A 22,451-nucleotide genomic window follows, 5' to 3' on the forward strand; every position below is an offset into this window, starting at 1 on the left:
GTATCGTCTCAAAAGTCATGGAAAAGTCTTTATTGGTAAAGATGTGTATGAACCCTGTTCCTGACTTCTGTCCTCACAAGCCTGATTGCAGCATCATTAGACGGCAAACACAAAGTGGCCCGTCATTAAACCCCAGATCATTCACCCCATTGTTAGGGGCTTGTTTTTGGACTCTGTTTCCCCTCAGAGGCACGCACAGGCTCTTCAGCGAACGCCGATTTGGCAGAACGCCTGTTCTTTTCATAGCTTTGCCTTAAAACAAAAGCTCCAGAGAGCTTCAGTGGACAGGATCTTGTCTGATGTCATTTCCTGTTTAAATTTGAGTCTAACTGTCTTCTTCTGTAATCACAGGACTGAACTGCAGCTGCACCAGTTAAAGGAGCAAAACACATTGGAATTTCATGCCCAACCAAGGTAATAATAATAAAGAGTTAGAAAACAAATCATCATAATTGTTTACATTATCGCCCCAACAATATATTAAAAGTTGTATATACATTTTATCCAAATACATACAGTATAGACATGAAGCAATATTTACTGTATAGCAAATCTCCACTTCCTCTGTTTATATTGTCACAAAATGTAAACTGTAATATCACACAGCTCTATATAAAGTTGGATTTTTAAGTATATCCAACGTTATCTGCATACATAAATTATAATAACATAATGTATAATTGTTTTTCATTTTTGGCACTATTATTTATATAATTGGACAAAAATGAGACAGACTGGACTTGAACCTTTGTTTCCCGAATGAGCACCCAGGCTCAAAGTGTCTTGCAGATGTGTGTTCTGACTTGAACTTTTTCTTAAATAAGTTTTAATAAATGTCATTTTTCATCCTTCACTTCAGGTGGATGAAAAGCAGAGAGCTTCAGTGGGTTTTAATAAAGCTACCGGCCGCCATGAACACTTTAGGATTCTCAGGAGATGAGCAGAAGGTAATTTGGCATGTTTTGGCAGGAGTATACCATCTCGGCGTCGCAGGAACATGCAAGGGTAAATCAGGACCAGACTTACGGCTGTATTTTGTCAAGCGAAAAGTATTAGGTGAGCCTTTACTCTCTGTTTATCCTTTCTTGTATGGCTTCAGTGGGCCGTAAGCAGTTTATGAGTTTTGACAGCGCGCAGACAGCGAGTGCCATCCTGGGTTGTGAGGGAGAGGAGCTCCACACTGCCGTCTTCAAACACCACTTGAGGCAGTTACTGCAGAGAGCCACCGGAGGCATCAGAGAGCGCCGCGCCGCAGAGGAACCAGAGGACGGTCAGAAATACACACCGTAGTCTATTAAACCCAACAAAATCTGAGCTAAAGTGTGTAGAGCAACTAAAGCTCACATCCTGGGCACCTATCACATGGATACTTGGCGAATAAATGAAATGTTGTTTGTTTTTATGAAGTTTTTATTATTCAGTTGATGAGGACTGGGGTTATTGAGCAGTTTAGTCTCATTATAAAAACATATTTGACCACAGGATGAGCATCCAGGTGATCAGTTAGACGCAAATATTTCCGAGCGCCACATATTAAATCCAAAAACATTTCTGAGACATGGTGTTTCGGTTTAATAATATAAAGCAAATGATGTAAATGTACATTTATTTATATTAATAATGTAATATCTAGATAATATTTATTTCTCATTCTGCCATTCACTACTTTTCAAAAGATTGAGGCAGGTTTTTTTTTTTAATGTTTTGGAGTAAGTCTCTTATGTTCACCAAGACTGCATTTATTATATCACAAATGCATTAAAAACAGTAATATTGTGAAATATATTGCAGTTTAAAAGAACTGTTTTCTTTTTGCTGATTGACATTTTTGTGGAAATGTGATACGTTTTTTTTTTTTTGCGTTCTTAGATGAGTGGACAGTTGAAATAGAAATCTTTTGTAATGTAAAAAATGTCTTTACTGTCACTTTTGATCAATCTAATGCATCTTTGCTGAATAAAAGAATTATTTTTATTTTCTTTCTTAGCATTTATTTAGTATTATATCACCGTTTACACAAACATATTGAGACACTGAAGACTGGAGGAATGATGCTGAAAATTCAGCTTTGCATCACAGAAGTCAATTACATTTTAAAATATATTCAAATAGAAAAATCACTATAATACTGTTTTTATAGTATTTTTTATTAAATACATGCAGTCTTGTGAACATAAGAGAATTCTTTTAAAAACAAAAAAATCACCATGAACTTAGCAAAATCATACACATCCTCTATTTGAGGATCAAGGGTTAGGTTAACCTTGAGGATGTCCTAAAAAGGAAGATATGTCAGCTATGTGTGTTTCAGGTCCAGAACTGAGTGCTGCTCAGTGTGTGGAAGGGATGGCGGCTGGTCTCTATGAGGATCTCTTCACCACTATCGTGTCTCTCATCAGCAGGCAAACACACACTGTTTGGTGACAGTGATCTAGCAGTGATTCCCAGCCTTCTTCTTGTTCTCTCTCCAGCTGAGCTCTGTCACAAATACTTGCAGGAGAAGTAACATTCCCATGCATATTTATAATTTCTCTGTTTTACTCCCATTTTATTTGAACAATAAACTATACCTAAAAATGCCCCATGTCAAGATTTGTTATTGACAACCTAAATCAGATATTTTAAATTAATATAAACCTTGATTATTAAATTTGAATTGAATAAAAAAAATAATGTATAAAATAAAAATAAATTAAATTTCTATGCATGTTTTATAATATATATATATATATATATATATATATATATATATATATATATATATATATATATAATTTGTTCAATAAACTACATCTAAAAAATGCCATATCTGTTCACTTTCATGACGCCACCTCAAAAAAAATGTCACCACATATTAATTTTTTACTTTTTGGACATTGTATTTGAAATAATAGTGGAGTGATGAAAAGAAATGAGAACTTTTTAAAAATGCTTATAGATAATTTCAGATCCTTATTGACTTGCTGTTTCATTTTCACAGGAGGGAGTATCTGTAGGTTTCACAGCCCCTGAGAGGAGCCCGTCAGAGGTGCTGTGTGCTGTTGACCAGCCTGGACCTCAGGTATCACTCACTGATGCTCAACATGCTTCTTCCACACGGCAGACACACATGTGGTTTTACAGCGTGTGTCTGTGTGCATTCTCAGGTTCGAGGAGCAGAAGGCGACTCTCGAGGTCTCCTGTGGGTTCTGGATGAAGAGATGGTCACTCCCGGTGCCAGCGAGAGCACAGTTCTGGAAAGAGTGTGTCTGTTCTTCAGCGGTACAGGTAATCAGCCTGACCTGCTTATATATTTTTTTGAGTTATGTTTCTTCAGGTCTCATCTTTCTGCTTGCTTGATTCTCAGTGTGCCAGTGCGAGCAACTCTTCAGTTGGAGATCGCTCACCTGATGGGTTCATATCCGGTCCGCTGTCAGGTCCAGAACAACCCATCTGTCCTTAACGCCAGTTCACTGCTGCAGAACTCCTCAATGTAAGAGAATACAGAGAATCAGACTTTTGCCCTGCAGAATGGATGACTTCTAACAGATTCCCTTAAATACATTTCTGAATATTGAAGTTTGCCAATTAGAATTAAATTGTTAGTTATTAAAATTATGAATGATTTGGCATTATTCATTAGTATTGCTAAAATATTCATTATAATATTAAAATATGCATTGATCTCTCCAATTTTATACGAATAAAGGTGCCAAGAAAAAAAGCAATAGTTAATAGAAATAGTGCAAAAATGGCAATAAAACATTAGGAAATATATGTGCATATTATAAAAATGGCTGGGTATTTTGTTTTATTAATTATTTTTATTTAATTTTATTGCATTTTATTTATTCAATTTTTATGCACCGCTAAGCTTTTCCTCAGTGCTCAAGAGTTTATCCTCAAATAAAATTAAGAATATTGAATCTTGCAAATTAAAATGAAAATAAGATGTTAATGTTTTTTTGGGAAGTTAATAATAATTTGATATTATTGATGAGTATTATTAATATATTCTATACGCGTTCTTCCACATCTCATTTAATATAGTATAATCCTGCATTTCTCAGCTTGTCACTGAATAAATTGCTGTTGGAAAGCATCTCACATTCTACACAACTTTGCACATGTCTACAGCAAGTGGTGTGTGTGTGTGTGTGTGTGTTAAGTTTTGGTGCTAAATCAAATTCAGTCTTTTCCTCCTGAGCTGTTACCTAGCAACAGGGATAAACATCTGCTGCTAGTACTCACAATGGTGTTCACACAGATGACGCAAACGAGCCGCAATAAAGACAAGTGTGTGAATACAGCCAGCATCAGTGTGTGGGCTCCCATGAGCTCAAATGCATAGTAAGCGATGGAAACATTTTTTTAACTGCTCACTAAAGGCAGGTACTGTAGACATACAGCAGTGAGAAATATAAAACACAACTTTTACATTATTAATAGTGTTGTAGTTTATGTGTAGAAACCATGCCAGATTGCTTCCTTAACTGCTGTAAACACACTGAGTGCAAATAAACTTAAAACAAATTTTAGAATTTAATTATGGTTTACATAAAACAATTTTTCAAATTACAATAAAATTCTAAAATTAAATAGAATACATATTACTGCCTATATTTTTAACTAATATATAGCAAACTTTTTTACATTTTGATATGCAAGGTTCGATATTCAGATGTTTGCTTGAGGAAAAGCTCTAGTATGAAAGTGTCCTTAGAAAAATAGCTTAAATTAAATAATGAAATGACATTAAATGGACATTAAATTAAATTGTCCATATTTATAACTTCTGCAGTTTGTTCTGGAAAATATATCTAGAGATGACTTGAAATAAATTCAGTTGTTTAATCTTATCGTTAATAAAAACAGAATAAAAAATATTTACTCAAATATTAAATATTATTTTACTATAATATTTAAAAAATAAAATTTATTTAACTGAAATTTTTATATTTCTTCCCTAAATTATATCTAGCAATGCCATACCTGTCATTTTTCATGGCACCAAAAACTAATTTTATGGATTATGATAATAGAGAGATAACAGGAAATCAGCATTTTATTAATGTTAATGACTTTTACAGTACTGTTGAGTCATCAGTGCTCTTTTTATACTAGTTGTAAATGTGACAGGAATAAATGTACATTTTATATTTATGTATTTAATTTTATAAATGTTTAATTTCATTAATATTGCCACTTTAATCTATGTCTAGAAATGCCATATCAATTGTTGTTGTTTTTCATGGCACCACATGCTTTTTTGGGGGGGGGGGGCATTTTAATGATGTAATAATGAAGAGATGACAATAAATTCACTTTTTATTGGTACTAATGACTTTTATATCATTAATATTGCAGTTTGTGTGTACCAAATATGCCATATGGCTTTCATACCAGTTGTAAACCTCACTGGTGGAGTGCACATAAAATGGAAAAAGCCCATTCCCACTAATTAAAAATAAATCAAGCTATGAAGTCAAACGGATGTGGGTTGATGCTAAAAGCTTGAAAGCGTGAAAACTCCCTAATTCTCAGTTTTCTTCTTGTCAGTGGAGCAGTGAAGGCCCCGTTCAGTCCGCGGGCGTCCAGGGTTCGGGTGGTGTGGAGGGGGCTCTCAGCGCTCACTGGAGAGGTGCGGCACACTGCGGAAGACCCTGAGCGGCGGGATGGCGGCCCTCAGGAGACATTCCCAGTGCATCGCTGTCAAACTGCAGGCGGTGAGAAACAAATGAGCTGTTATGAAGTTGTTTCCATCTGCTTTTTGTCTGTAAATCCTCTTCAGAATTTCCATGACTGCCTCTCTCTCTGAGCAGGATGCTCTGGTGAATCAGATTCGGCGAGCGCGGCCTGTCTTCCTGTAGTGTTTGAGCGCTAAGACAGATGTCTGCGGCTTTGATGTCCCAGCTCTGCGTGTACAGCTGCACTTCACACACCTGCTGCCGGCACTGCAGCTGTACCGAACAGGTCACACACACACACACACACACACACACACACACACACACTCATGTTTGTTTCTTATCATGTATGGGACTCTAATGACTTCTGTTGTGCTTCATTAAAGCAAATGATCTCTATTTCTGTTTGTGAAACTTTAAACAATAATTCACCCAAAAATGAAAATGTGCTAGAAAGTTACTCACTCTTAGTTCATCAAGATGAATTGGAGAAATTTAGCATTAAATCACCTGCTCAGCAATGGCTCCTCTGCAGTGAATGGGTGCCGTCAGAATGAGAGTCCAAACAGCTGATAAAAACATCACAATAATACAGTAATACACACCACTCCAGTCCGTCAGTTAACATGTAGTGAAAATCTGGGTGTTTGTAAGGAATAAATCCATCATTAAAGCATTTTTTACTTTAAAGTGCCCCTATTATGCCATTTCCAATATTGCCTGTCATGCAGTGTAATGTAGCTGTTTGTGAATGTAAAGCTGAAAGTGCACAATAAGTAAAGTTATTACGGAACTATTGCAATGGGTAAATCGTTTCGGACACACGCTGTACGCGGCAGACCAATCACAACAGACTGGGCCATCTGACCAGTCAAAACAGAGCAGGCTCACGGAGAGGAGGGCTTTAGAGAGACTAAAATAAAACCGTTTTTTGACCTTGCATGTAATTTATTGTAGGAGAATCCCAAAACAATATTAGGAACCTTAAAAATGGCATTATAGCTTTTGATAATATAATAGCCAAAATAAAAGTCCATTGAAAAATCTTCTTCCAGTGAAAAAGTCCATCCCCTGTTGACCTCTCGCATCAAAATCCACCAATATATTTGTTTAGAGCTGTTTTGCGTCTTGGTTTTCGCTTTTGCTAAACAGCACTTGGGCTATGTATATTTCTCTCCTGATTCAGACCAGATGACTTTACGCTTAAGAAACCAAGTCTCTATCTGTTTGTTTGTTCTTAAAAACATATCGATGGAGAAACCTGTTCTGATGAAGAAACAAACTCTTCAACATCTTGGATAGCCTTAGGGTGAATACATTTTCAGCAAATTTTCATTTTTTGTGTGAACTGTTCCTTTAAGATTAGAGATTTTAACCACTTGTGGTACAGACATGATTCCTCAGGTTTTATACTGCATCTCAAACACACTGAATATATGAGTTCTCCTTGTAAAAACTTAAATCAGGTCACATGTTTTATTGTCAGTTACAAATTGTCCTTTCACAGACAGCTAGCTCTGTCTCTGTCTCTGTCTGTGTCTTGCAGGCTACCCTGATTACATGTCCCTGGGTGATTTCTGCTGTTGTTTTCAGGCCTTCTCTGCTCCCATAATGAAGCGATATGGTTCTGTCTTCATTACCGCTGATGAGAGGAAGGTCTGGACGTCCTGAATCACCACAGCACACACGTGCCTCATTACCCTCTGTTAAAATGTCATTTATTTTTAATGATGTCGAATGATGACAATATGTATTTCCCTGTTTATTAACCTGTTTATTGATTAGCCGGTTTTGGCTTGAAAAGCCTTCATTGATTCAGGGAGCTGCTGTTCCAAAAGTGGGCCTGAGCTCTGTCTGTTTGTGTTTATATCAGGCTGAGGAGGAATTATTGACTGATCTGGATTTGGACAAGAAAAGCATTGTTTTAGGAGCGAGCAGGTTGAGCCAGAGTCGTCTGTCGGTCTCTCATTCTGTTGTTCATTGTTGAAAATAACACTTCTGAAGTTTTCAGGTCATTCTCTCTGATGTGTGTGTATTTATGAAGGTGTTCATGAAGCGTGATGTCCTGAGGTCTTCAGATCGGTTGTTAAGCGGCTGGCTGGTGCAGCTTCAATCATCCTGTCTGGGTCATCTGGGCCGCCAGAAATAACGGCGCTTGAAGGTGAGTCTCTTTTGTCCTCTGTTTATAGATCTGCGTATAGGTGCTCAGAGATGACTGTGTTCCTCTCTGTAATGACCCAGTGTTCAGTGAGGGGAAGTAAAGTGGACAATCAAACTAAATTATGACATTTGTGTTGCAATAATCCCTGATTATCTTCAGGGGGGAAAATGTATTCTTGGAATAGTGTAAAATATAGCTTTTAATAGACTATAGTATTTGACTTTAATAGTGTTACAGTCTTGGGTATAGTTGTGTCAGTGTGGGTCTGATTCAGTGTCTCATGTGAGTGCTGATCTGGGATCAGGTTCAGCAGATGGCAGTGAGCTGTATTCAGAGAACTGTGCGAGTCCTCACTGCAGTGGCCCCCTGGAGCTGGTGGAAGCTGCTGTGCAGAGTGCGCCCCCTGCTGGACGTCCACATGAATGACCAGCGGCTCCGATCCGAAGAGGTACTGACCCATTCACACAGGACGTTCATATACATAACATTTAAACCACTAAATCGACTCATCCAGTAATCATCTCTACAGTGATATTTGTGCAATTAAAGTACATATGTGCATCAAAAATTTTAAATATATTTGTCCATGTATACTTAATTATAGGATAATTTTCCTCAGTTTCTTTATTTGTTTTTTTATGTTCACTGTTATGTATTTCTTTGTTTGTCTGTCTATCCATATGTCTGTCTGTCATCTGCTTATCTATCTATCTATCTATCTATCTATCTATCTATCTATCTATCTATCTATCTATCTATCTATCTATCTATCTATCTATTTATCTATCTCTCTATCTCTCTGTCTGTCTGTCTGTCTGTCTGTCTAGAGTAGACCCTAGAGTCTAGACAGACAGACAAATTAACTTTATTTTTAATTTTATTATATGTCTTTTTAAACATTCCCTTGTTGTATATTTGTATCTAAATTTTATATTTTGATCTAGATTTTTAGGCTTTAATGGTAATGTTATTTGAGTGCACCGGGGGTCTGTACATGTGGAAGAATTGACAATAGAGCAGACTTGAACTTGAACTTGAGTGTTTTGTTGTTTATCTGATTTGTTCGCTCCATTATAATTGTATCACATTCTGTTGGTCAGGATGAGATCAATGTTTTGAAGAGATGTCTGGAAAAATCCAAGAAAGAACGAAATGGGCTGCGTCATACTGCAGACAACATGGAGACCAAGGTATGTGTCTGTGCCTTGCCCCCAGAGTCACATATAAAATGATACTGTCAGGTCAGAAATCTCCAAATCAAATTTTCCTGCAATCGGTGTTCACAGTGATGGATGAAGTCTGGTTATGAATTATGATCAGTGATAGCATATTAACACAAACTAGCTTGTGATCGGCTCATGAAGCGCTAATCTCTGTCATATGATTGCTGCTGATGAATGAACCGCTCTTCTGCTGAGACATTGACAGATGATGTGTGTGTGTGTGTGTGTGTGTGTGTGTGTGTGTTTGTGTACAGGTTACGGCTGTTGTATCTGAATTAAATGATGAGCGGTTCAGAGAGGAGACCATGAGTCAAGCTCTAGGATGGGAATGTTATAAAGGCAATATTCAGAATTTTATATTATTCATATATTTTTGCATTACTGTATACTGTTTACACAGCCAGCACATTGTATGTGTTTAAAAATAATAATATTATATATATATATATATATATATATATATATATATATATATATATATATATATACATATGCTAATGCAGCATACTGCATAAAATACTGTATCCCGCAATGCAATGTTCTCAACCCAGTGCTATTTTAGTGTCATTAAAATACTATTATAATATTTCATTAATAATTTTAAATTTTGACTGTTTTTTTATATTTTCTGTTTACATTTTAAGTGTAGTCAAATTTTAAGTTCATATATATATATATATAAAATATAGTTTCTATAAATTTTATTTCACTTTTAGTACATCATGTTAAACTAAATGAAAATGAGAAATGCTGCCTTGGAAACTAGCTAAAATAAAAGAAGTTTAAGTATATATAATTTTAATTCAGTTAAACTTTCTTTTATTTCAATGAATAACATTTTTTGTGTGTGTTTTTTATTTGTTTTCTTTACTTAAAAAATTGTGGCTGGTTCAAACATTACTCATTCATTTATCACACTACAAATGTAATGCATTGCAGAATACAGTATTCATCACAGCAAGTTCTGATTGTATATGGCGTGTTAATGTATCCCATGCATATAGAAAATTAGCTAATTGTGCACATACTGTACAATGTAGTTTAAAATGCTTTTCCAAACATTGTCTCAAACGCCTCACCGCTGTGTCTCCTGTTGAACTGTGGATGTCACGCCTGTGTGTTTATTCTGTGCCGTGTCTCAGAGTCGTGTGGACCAGAGTAAAGTGACTTTAGAGGCCCTCGAGAGGCAGTTAGAGGAAGAAAAACAGAAAGTCAAGAATAAAGAAGCTTTCAGCAGAGTGATGACAGGTAAGACAGGCTTCCGTGTAGATGCAATCAAAAGAAAGATAATGACTGTTTGCGTGGGTGTGTGTGCATGTGCATGCAGAAAGTGAGCTGCAGCTGGAATGAGCACAGATGGAGGAAAGACATGAGAGTGAGAAAGAGGCCCATCAGCTGCTGGATACTAAGGTATTCATTTTAATTATAACATTAATCATCATCTTAAAGAGGCATCTTAGAGTGTTTGTCAAGGTTACTTTTACTTTTCAGAAATGGCCTTAGTTATTGTTGTTGCTGCAACAGTTACAAAATGCTTTTGATAATTGAAATCAAGTTAAAATAAAATAAAAATATTAGATGAAATCTTGAAAATGAAAATGAAAATGATATAAATTGCTTCGGGTTTTTTACTTTTTTAGTTAAATAACTACAAAAACTGAACCTGAAATAAACAATAAATCTTAATAAAAAAAAATTAAAAAAAAAAAATATATATATATATATATAAATAGTAATAATATATAAAATGACAAAAGCACAAAAAGAAAAGCATTATAGTTACTGAGATGTAGTCCTTCTGATGACTAGCCCCAGTGTATGCTTTACTGAGCAAGTCCTTATAGGAACAATCCTGTATGGTTTGTTCTGCAGATAATGACATGTTTGTTATTATTTATTACTATCATGTGCACTGCACTGAATAACCCTGTCATGTCCGGTGGGCTGCACAAGGTCCCTACCTGATGATCATTGTCTCTTGCTCCCCCTCTTGTGGCAGGTTCAGGAACTGCAGTCTCAGCTGGATCAATCTAAATAGCTGAAACGCCACTGCCGGCAGCTGACCTCTGACCTTCAGGAAGCCCGCGTGCTGACAGACAGCCTGCAGGGCCGCGCTCATGAGCTGGACAGGAAACAGAGGAGGTCTGTCTCATTTGCATATGATTCATTAATATTCAGCGCCACCCTATCTGGTTTCTTGAAAATGCATTCTCAAGCCCTCTGTGTGGTCTGCGTCCGTGTGTGTGTGTGTGTGTAGGTTTGACAGCGAACTGACCCAGTGCTTGAGCAGGCTGATAACGAGAGGGAGCAGAAGGACAGAACCATCCAGGAGAATACCACCCTCAGCGCTGAGATCTTCACCCTTCCTTTGCTAGACGCTCAAGGTAAAGGCCTAGGTCAAAGGTCAAGTGCCCACCATCTGCGATCATGGCCGTGAACTCTGGGTGTCCTCTGCTGGTAAACTGAATGAGTCCCCAGAGATCCCAAATATGCAAAGGAGAAAACAGTTCTTTAAGTTTATCAGATTATATAACTTTACAGTGTCATTACAGGAATCTGAATGAGTAAGTTTTTACTCTGAAATACAAAGGTCAATACATGGGAAACACCTGTGCACACATTTATATCTGCATTATGCATTCTTGTATTTTAATACAATGTGTTTTTTATCTGTTCGGGTGGCTGTATGTCATTTGTGATCTGTTTGTGATTGTAATGTTTTTGTGCATTGTGTGTGTGTGCAGTTTTTATGTGTATTTGCTGCTGTGTGTGTTTGTGTATGTGCTTGTTTATATGATTGTTTATGTTTGTATACATTTTTATATGTATGTGTTTGTGTATGGTTATGTGTCTGTGTTTTTGTGCATCATTGTGTGTGCATTTGCTTCTGTGTGTCCATGCATTTGTGATTATTTGTATAATTGTGTATGTTTGTGTGTGTGTGTGTGCGTGTGTGCATGTGCATGTTTTTTTCTTTTGTATGTATATATGTCTTTTGTTCATTGTGTGTTTGTACAATATTTTTTGGAAATGTGCATTTGTTTTTGTGTGTGTGTTTTGATTGTTTTGTGTGTTTATTAATTTGTGTTTGCATAATTGTGTTTTTGTTTGTGTAAATGTGTGTTTGAGTGCATATAATGCATATAATTGAGTGCGTATTTTTAAGGCGTTTGTGACTGTGTGGTGATTACGGTGTGTTTTTTGTTTTTTTGTTTTTTTGCATTCAGTGTGTACATCCGTGTGTGTGTGTGTGTATATGTAAGTGTTCATGTTTTATGCATTTGCATGAGTTTTTTGCCGTATATATTTTTATGTTTGTCTGCATGTGATTGTTGTGTGTTTCTGCAATATGTGTGTTTTTTTCTGTTTATGATTGTTTTGTGTATGTTTTTTTCATTTGCACTTGTTTGGGTATTTTTTATGCATTTTGTTGTGTATTTGTATTTTTGTGTTTGTGTCTTTGTATATGTCTGTATGTGATTTGTTTGTTTGTAAAAAAAATTTTTATTTTCTTTTTAATTTGTTTAATGTTTTGTGTTTGTGTGTGTATAATTGTTATGAATAAAATCTTGAATCTTGTTTGTGCATGTTTATGTCTATAAGCATGCATGTTTATTTGTGTTATTTGTTTGTTTGTGTGTGTGTGTGTGTGTGTGTGTGTGTGTGTGTGTTTGTTTGTTTTGTGTGTGTTTTTCTCATGTGTGATCGGTTGTTGGTTTGTGTATTTACATGATGTGTGTTTGATTATGTTTGTTTGTTTCAGGAGAGTCAGGTGGAGGTCACGCACCTGCAGCAACAGGAGGAGGAACTGTGTGCTCAGATCCGTGACCTGAGCATCCCGCTCCACCTCACCTCTGACTCCATCCCTGAACTGAAGAAGAAGCTCTGTGGAGCTGGAGACCAGAGACAAGGAGCGCTCAGAGGAGAACAGCCAGATGACTGCCAGAATCAAACAGCAGGAGCAGGTAAAGAAATCCAAGAATAGCTGATCTTTTGAAAATTATGACGTCATAACCTTGAGCACATTAACATATGACCACCCACATTTACAAAAATCTTAAAGATGCAGTAACACAAACAGGCCATCTGAACTCTGTTCTCCACAGATGCACCTGCGCTGCAGGATGGAGATGGAGAGGATGAAGCAGATCCATCAGAAGGAGCTAGAGGACAAGGACGAGTAAACGGAGGATGTGCAGAGGGATGAGGGATGCAGACTGAATTACAGCTCGACAGACCACCTTACAACCCTGTCTGAAATATCCTTTCCTGACTATCTGTGCGCGTGTGTGTGTGTGTGTTTTTGTGCACAGCTTCGTCAGTTGGAGATGCAACTGGAACAGGAATATGAGGAAAAACTGATGATGGTTCATGAGAAGAATAACTAAGAGGGGCTGATTCCCACACTGTGTGAACAGGTAAAACACACACACATATATATATATATATATATATATTTATTTATTTACATTTACATTTATTCATTTAGCAGACGCTTTTATCCAAAGTGACTTACAGATGAGGACAGTGGAAGCAATCCAAAACAACAAAAAGAGCAATGATATATAAGTGCTATAACAAGTCTCAGTTAGGTTAACACCGTACACATAGCATGGGATTTTAACTAATATAATAAATAAAAAGAAAACAATCTTTGTTATATATAAATTGTAAATAAATAAATAAATTATATCACGTATATGATATATATATATATATATATATATATATATATATATATATATATATATATATATATATACATACATATGATTTTTAATTAATTTTTTTATTTTTATTAAAATTATTTATTTGACATCCTCAAAAGGATATCGTCATATTTTCAGAAATAATGGAAAAATTTAGCAATGTTATTATCATAGCAACATAAGAACATTTTAAATTGCATTCACGCACTGTAAACAACCTTTGTTATGATATTTAATACAGTCTGTGGGTCATTTGGATTGACGTGGTGCTTGATAGATCATTTAGTCATATCAGGTCTTACGAGGAGCTGTAAAGCTGTCGTGTTCTGATATAAGAGCACTACAGACTGCCCAGCTCTTCCTTCATCTGTCACTGCTCTTCATTACAGTTTGTGGAAATATTAAAGCTCCGCAAACATTCTCAACTTCATTTGTATTATCAGCTTAACCTCAGCGTGAAATGGCATTAGTAACCTGTTTGACTTCTGGATTGTGACATGTTTTGGAGAAAGATCTGTAGGGCAGGGCTTGGTGTTTTCCTTCAGCAATTGAGTGGATCCTAAAAAGCGTAACAGAGTTGAAAACTTGTGATTAGTGACATCAGCTCATAAGCAAAGTCATTTTAGAGGTGGAGCAAACATATATGTGCATACACATTATTATATATATATATATATATATATATATATATATATATATATATATATATATACTGTCAAATCATCAATTAATCACTATTAATCGCATCCAATTTAAAAGTTTGTGTTTTTCTTAAATATATACATATGTCTGTGTATTTATATTCATTACAGTACACAGTTTTGCGATTTGACAGTACTAATATGTTTTATATATATGTCACATAGAAAGTTTCTTATAATAAAAATAATTAAAATAGAAATAGAATAGTGAATACTAGCGTTAGAGGATCAATTTATTATTTTTTTAAGGAGTTAATAGAATAGAATAGAATAGAATAGAATAGAAAACATTTTCCTTTATTAATTATTTTAGCAGCTCTCAGAATATACCAGGTATAAATATGTTGTGTTTGAACATTGTGAGAACGTTCATCAGATACAAACATCAAAAGAGAATTCCATTATTATTTACATTATTTAATGTTCATAACATTTACGCAACCTTGCCTTAATTCTTTTGGCTTGTTTGCTGGACTATATTACTTTGTGAACTGTTGAAGTAGTTCTGAAGGAACTCTTCAGCAGTAAACATGCTCTCGCTCATGGGTCCTGTGCTAAACTTAGCTAACAGCCTGTGGCTACACTGAGAGGGCCCTTTAGAGATACTAACACTCATTCAACCTGAACGTCCTGTCCTCAGGCCGTCGTGAGCTCTGTAATGTGACCGTGCTCCGAGATCGATATGATGAAGCTACTCATCTGCTGCTGTTAAAAAGAGCATGGTTTATGACTCGAGCTGCACGTAAACACTGCTGCTCAAAATGAGTTTTGTATCGAGTAAGAGGATGTTTAAAGAGCCTGGTTTTCATGCATGCATTGATTTTTCCAGAACATGTGCATTCACTGCCAACCCAGCCTTATCATTATTTCCTTGAGCATGACCTGAGATTTCAAGTAATGATCTAGCATTCATGAAATTATATGAATAATGTTTTAATACAAGTTGCTCAAACTGATGATGTTTGTCTCTGTTTCTAAAATTATTATTTTATATCATTGACCATCTCTCTGTGCTCATGTGTCCAGCATCGTTATTCTGTTTGTGTCCCTCTCTCTCTCTCTCTCTCTCTCTCTCTCTCTCTCTGGTCTCAGGTGGGCCACAGAGACTTTGAGGTGGAGAAGAGGCTGAGGCGGGACCTGAAGCGCACCCATGCTCTGCTCAGTGATGCCCAGCTGCTGCTGTCCTCTGTTGAACAGCCTGGACAGGGTCATGACCCCGGTGCCAAGGAGCAGCTGGAGAGACTGTGCTCCCAGGTGCCACTGCCATCCCATCATCCACACAGCACGGAGCACACGATTTATACAGCTTTGCAGTATCAGTTTACAAAAGCCCCTCCATTAACCCCTTACTGCAGTAAAATATAGTAGTCTATTTGTGACATTAGTAATGTTCTAGCTATTCATTAAATATTATAAATATTATTATAATGTTTAAATAATGTTTTAATACGTTGCAGCCTAAGATGGGCAGAGATGGCTTAAACTGGCCCAAAATAATAATAATAATAATAATAATAATAATAATGCTTTTTTCAACACTGATAACAATAAATTTCTTTTAAGCGGCAAATCAGCATATTAGAATGATTTCTGGAGGATCATGTGACACTGAAGATTTAAAACCATTTTTTGTTCGTGAAAATACTAGTGGCCTAAGACTTTTGCACAGTACTGTATATTCAAATGGAAAACAGTTGTTTTATAATATTATAATATTTAACAATATTCCTTTTTTTATAGTTTTTTTTTTTGTCATTTGTAATAAGTGCAGGCTTGCGGAAAAGAAGAAACTTATTTCAAAAAAATCAATAAAAAAATGCTTAATTATTCCTAGATTTTTGATGGTGGTGTATGTTTGCATAGTTTATTTTGTCAGTACAAAGTCATCTAAAAATAATAAGGATTTATGCTAATATTGTTAATGGTCTATATTTCTGTAGTTACCTTTATTTGACTTTTGTCCATGTGTGTTCCAGCTGGAGGACAGTGAAGCCAGACGGTTGGAGTCTGAAAGCACACAGAAGTCTCAGATGGAACTGGAGAGCATCTGCAAGCAGAAGAGCCTGGTGAGGCCCGAGACATGAAGTGAGAGGAGCAAAGGGCTGAGCTCAGGTTCATCTCAGTGTGTCTCTGTCTGTTGTCTCAGGTGGATGAGCAGCTGGCTCAGCTCCGCTACGAGAGGACGGACCTGATGAAGAGGCCTGAGGAAGAGCAGGAGGATCTGAACGAGCTCATGAAGAAGCACAAAGCTCTCATCTTTCAGGTCTGCTGGAGCTACACACATGTGCATCACTCTTGGGGAGTTATTACAGTCACTCAGCGGTTTTCGAAATTGCGCTGCTTTTCCAATAACAAGCTTTTTTTTCCATCACGTAGTTGAGAAGCGTGGCAAAATGCTGTCATTTGTCACATTGAGTTGACACGCTCTCCTAAAAAGTCCTCTCTCTCTAGTCTGATTCATTTGAGTAAATCAGTGATTCATTTTGCTAAATGGATGCTTCATTGCAACTGGTGAAAAATGGTTTATCCTCTCACTTGAGTCATCACTTAATAGTGTTCCAGTCCTTGGGCAACATCATAAGAAGTTGTTTCATACCTAAATAAATATAAAAATTACTGAGGTTTATGACTATATAATAAATAAATAAATATAAAGAAAAAGAATGAAATAATGTATGATTTTTAAGATTTTATTTGATTTTATATATATATATATATCTATATATATATATATATCTATATATATATATAGATATATATATATATAGTATCTTGACAAACATTTTCAAAGTGGTTTTTCCCATACTGGTGTATGTGAGGTTATGTAAAATACCCCAAAGCCAGCTAAACATGTTTGTTTTCCTCAGTCTTCCAGTGATATCTCTCAGATCTGAGAGCTTCAGGCTGAACCGGAGGAGCTGAAGGAACAGAGACAGACCTGCAGACAGACACACAGATATTGATGTGAGATGAAGTGGCACAAGCAAACAGAATTGTGAAATTTAAGCAGAATTCAGAGGAATGTTTTTTTTTAGTTACTCGATTTAAAAAAAAAAATTTTTTTAGAAAATGTATCATTGTGAGATGCAAATTCGCAGTTACAATTGCAAAAACAGAAAAAAAGTAAGAATTTTGATAAAAAGGTCACAATTATTATATTATGGCACAAACAAAAAACTATTGAAAATGAAAACTTCTGATTCAGAGAAAAAAATTCAAAATTACAAGATGTAAATCAGAATTGTGAGAGTCTGTCGCAATTACCTTTTTAATTTTTTTTATTCTGTTATAGGAACAATATTCTTTAAGGACACACTAATCCTATTCTGTAGTGCAGAATGTTGTGAACATGGAGTAGAAATATTGTTGTTGTATTTTCATAACCGAGCAGTACTTATCTTCCCAGCTGCAGACCAGCGTAGCACGTGTGCGGTGGCCCGCTACATCGTCAGCAAGCAAGAAACTTGTATCTGTGATCTAGAGAACAAACTGGAGTTCCAGAGACGACAGGTCAAGAGATTTGAGGTCAGGCCAGAGTCAGACCTACAGTATTAACAGCTTTCCACTTTCTGCTACTTCTCAGAGTGGATCTTTACAGTCGTGTGTGTGTGTGTGTGTGTGAAGGTGCTGGATCTGCGTCTGCGGGACAGTGTGGTGTGGCTGGGTGAGGAGCTGGAGCAGGCGGCTCAGGCTGAGGCCAGGGAGAGGGAGAACTCCTGATACTATCAGCAGAAACTGGAGGATATGAAACTGGAAATGAATGACCTGAGCGTCAGAGAACAGGAGATCAGTCGTCGACACATGGAGCTGGTGACTGACACAAACACACACACACACTCCTTTCTGCTGTAGCTGATGAAGCAACACATTTTTCGGTAGCACTTTATTTTACAGTCCTGTTCCTCATGTACATACTATGTACTCATTATAGTAATTACAATAACTATGTAATAACTAGGTACTAACCATGAACATACCCCTAAACCTAACCCTACCCCATGTAGTTACCTTGTATAACCAGAATTTTCTTAGATAAATACATTGTAAGTACACTATAAGTACATGTAAGTACACATACTGTAAAATAAAGTGCAACCCATTATTCTTTATTTATTTTTATGATTTTTTATCATAAAATCATTTATGATTTTTATCCATCCATCTATCACAATTTCCTTCATTTAAAAAAAAGGTATATTGCTTGGATATATACATTTTGAGATTTAAGATTACACTTATATTATTATTAATATATTTATATAATTTAGTATATTATAAAAATGAAATTTGAGGGTCAGGAGACAGTAAAGCTAATCAAAATGTATAAATATGCTAAATTTAATATCTGATATATATATATTGGTAATACCATTTAAAAACGATAGAACAATTTGGGCTCACTAAAGTAGTCTCTTCTGCTTACCAAGGCCGCATCTATTTAATAAAAATACAGTTAAAACACAGTCATATTAAGAAATGTTATTACAATTGAAAATAACTATTTTCTTTTTTAATATTTCTAAACATTTTATTCATTCCTTTGATGTAAAGCTGTATTTTCAGCATCATTCCTCCAGTCTTCAGTGTCACATATGCTGATTTGCTGCTAAAGAAACATTTCTTAATATTAACAATGTTAAAAGAAAATATTTTGCTGCTTCATATTTTCATGGAAACCATGATACTTCAGATTTCAGGTTTTTCTGGTACATAAAAAATTCAAAATTACATCATTTGAATGAAATAAAACTCTTTTTTTTAGCATTATAAAGGTCTTTACTGTAATTTCTGATAAATTCATGCATCTTTGCTTAATAAAATTATTAATTTCTTTAACACTTACTGGCCCTAAATATTTGAACAATAGTATTGATACCAGTAAAGTAAAAAATATCAGATTACTCCTATGATTCTGGTATATTGTGTATCCCTAAGAAAAATGTCAAATATAGTTGTGGAATCTTTCATTTCTGTAATATGTGCATTCATTTATTCTTAAAATTATCTAAAAATCAACTGCTTTTGAGAAACTCCATGGCACATTGAACGACTGGCTTCATAACTCATATATTCATTCAGTGTCTACAGCCACTCGGTGCATTTTCCCCTTAGAGGCCGCCCACCAGCGCGACACATTATTACCCATGAGAATACACAGATCTCACAGAAAAACCTGTAAATATTCATAATTTAACACAAAGAAGGAGGCACTGCGTCACTGCAGCACCTGCCGGCGTGTAATGAAATTTGACCTGCGTGCTGAGAGTCAAAGACATTCAGTATTATGAATATTAGCTACAGTGTTGCATACACAAAGACTGAAGTCTGGGATGCGTTTCTTTCCGATGCAAAGACACACACACACACACACACACACACACACACACACACACACATGCTGAGGCTCTCCAGGTTATTGGTTAAGAAAGGGAGGGGGCAACAGTGAAGGTGTGGTTGTCATGGAGATGAGAGGAGTGGAATGGGATTTGTTGTATCAATAACCTTGAGGAGACAATGAGAATGAATCACAGACAGACAGAGGCGGCTCGTCCAGGAGAGCAAGTGACCGGGGACGAACAAAGAAGGGAAGAGGAAAATGAATCGTGTAATCAGTCTCTCCGCTGGCTCTCCAGCGCTCATTATCAAATTATTCTATAAAGAAGAACTGGGGATCAATAACTCAGGATTGTCCTTTAGCAAACAAGCACTTCAGAAGCTAAAGAGAAAGGCTTGCCAAAAAAATTTGTAGATTTATATATTTTTTTTAAATGGCTTCATTTTCATAACATACTGTATAGACATAATAACGTTGATTCTGATTTGTTCTGAAGAAAATAAGCGGTTTGATAATGATAATAGCCTTAACAAGCAGGTAATTAATTAATTGGGCACATTTTGAGATTAAACGCTTGAGTAATGATTTCTCTCGTCGTCTTTATTTCCCGTGGAGATCCAGCGTGACCGCTGTGGGTTATCTGATTGTATCTTGTCTTATCTGTTTCCAGGAAATGCAAGTGGAGGAGCTTAGTGCAGTAAGACAGACCCTGCAGGCTGATCTAGAGACATCCGTCCGGCGTATCGTTGATCTACGAGCCACGCTGGAGGAGGTGGAGTCCAGCGATGAAAGCGATACAGAGAGGTATTGCTAATAATGTGCACCTGACCTTTTCCATTTCCTTTTTGGTTCATGCCAAATGATAATAGTGTGTTGAAGAAAATGTGCTATAGGCTTAAATGGTGTATAACTTCCAGTGGATTGTCATCATATTATTTTATTTTATTTATTTTTTATTTTTTTTTGTTTTTCAGGTAATCTAATATTTTTAAAATTTAATTTGAACTTGTTTTTATTTTATGTTTTATTTTTTATATAGGGCATTCTATATTAGGCATTTTTCAGCATTCTATCTGTCTTTACGACTTTTTATTTCATTAGTGTTAGGTTTGCTTATTTTATAAACATTTTTGGCAAACCCAACTCTTTATGAACAGTATATGCACTCATTTTTTAATAAGTAACAGTTTTTATTTACTTTTTGAAGGTCTAAAAGTAACATCAAGAAGTAAAACTTCTAAACCAAAGGAAAGAAAACATAAATACTGTTTTCTTCTTTTGGGGTTTGAAGGTTTACTACTTGATGTTACTGAGTAATTGCTTTCATTTTTTTTCAGTTGAGCGGAAATGTGAAGAGATTTTCCTTAATGTGCAAAATCAAAGCTACACTTTGCTACTATAAATGCTTCAATAATGCCTTCCTCCCTCGACACCCATAGTAAAATGCAGTCCAGTGTATCAGAGTTCACAGACTTTGATCTTCTCCGCCAGACTGCTTAGACTTCACTCAAAATTCGATATGCATGCTATGCTCGTACCCCCAACCACTTTAGATCTCTTTACCATTCCTGTGCGTCTCTGACTGTGTCTCCCTCTTCACACAGTGTGCAGACGGCTGTGGAGTCCTTCTCTAGAAGGTAAGATCTCTATCCCCCATCCTGTTGTTGTTCTCTCCCATGTATCCATGTATTTTCTATGTTCTGCATTTGAGACTGAGCAATCAGATGAATGCAGGCATAAAACTAGGACAGTGGTTGCATATTGGACGATGTAGACTTTTGGTGATATCCAATTTTAGGTATTATTAGTCAAACATTCTCACTGATATTGTAATTTAAAAAAATAAATACATAATAAAATGGAAAAATTCAATAAATATACTTTTTTTGTAAAACATATTTTAAATATTATAACTATGCATTTTTATATTTTTATTTTATTAATATTGTTTTTATAACCTATTTGCTACTGTTAAATCCTAGATGCTATTCAAATATTTGTCTTAGCTTTCTCATACTCACAAATCGCAAGACAAAGAATTGTGGAACTACTTTAATGATCTTGATGAAACAGCCGAATAAAAGGGTTTTAAAAGCATCTAGGATGCTAAATTTGGTATTGCAAATACATTCCCTATATCGTCCAACTCAAGTTGCATAACATAAATTAACGACTGTTGCAACATGAAGAAATGTAGTGCTTTATGCAGTACGGTTTCTTTTTTGCATATGAATGCATAGTGTCTCTTTGTGAACCATAGAGTATCTTAATGGTGTTGGTGGAGTCTAATATAACTATCCTTCTCTCGTTGGTCTAAAAGTTCACCATCAAGCAAATGTTGATGGATGGGCCAGGGCTGTGTTTGGTTGTTGATGTTGCCTGCCTAGCCTGTTGTTCTGTGCTGTAGGTGTGTGTGGAATTTTGTAAGGTCACGCTTTCTTTCACACGTCTGAATGAAGATAGACGAGAGTCTCCGTTGGACGGATGTGAACAGACACTTACCCATCGGACGCAAAGCGCCACATACCCACACTGCCACTTTGCTTTGTTAAATGCAAGAAGCTTTCCTCTGTGCGAGAGAGTCCTTTTAAAAGTTCACCAGCTGTGATATGCTTTGTCTTCTGAATAATGCATGCGCATTAGTCGAGACCCCCCA

At 36.0% G+C, this 22,451-nt stretch overlaps 1 pseudogene; it reads left to right on the plus strand.

Annotated features, from left to right (window-relative positions):
* Window positions 1-22,451, plus strand: part of LOC113053934 (unconventional myosin-XVIIIb-like) — a 30,910-nt pseudogene that overhangs the window by 3,635 nt on the left and 4,824 nt on the right.

The sequence above is a fragment of the Carassius auratus genome, chromosome 35, assembly GCF_003368295.1.
Source record: "Carassius auratus strain Wakin chromosome 35, ASM336829v1, whole genome shotgun sequence".
Classification (NCBI taxonomy): domain Eukaryota; kingdom Metazoa; phylum Chordata; class Actinopteri; order Cypriniformes; family Cyprinidae; genus Carassius; species Carassius auratus.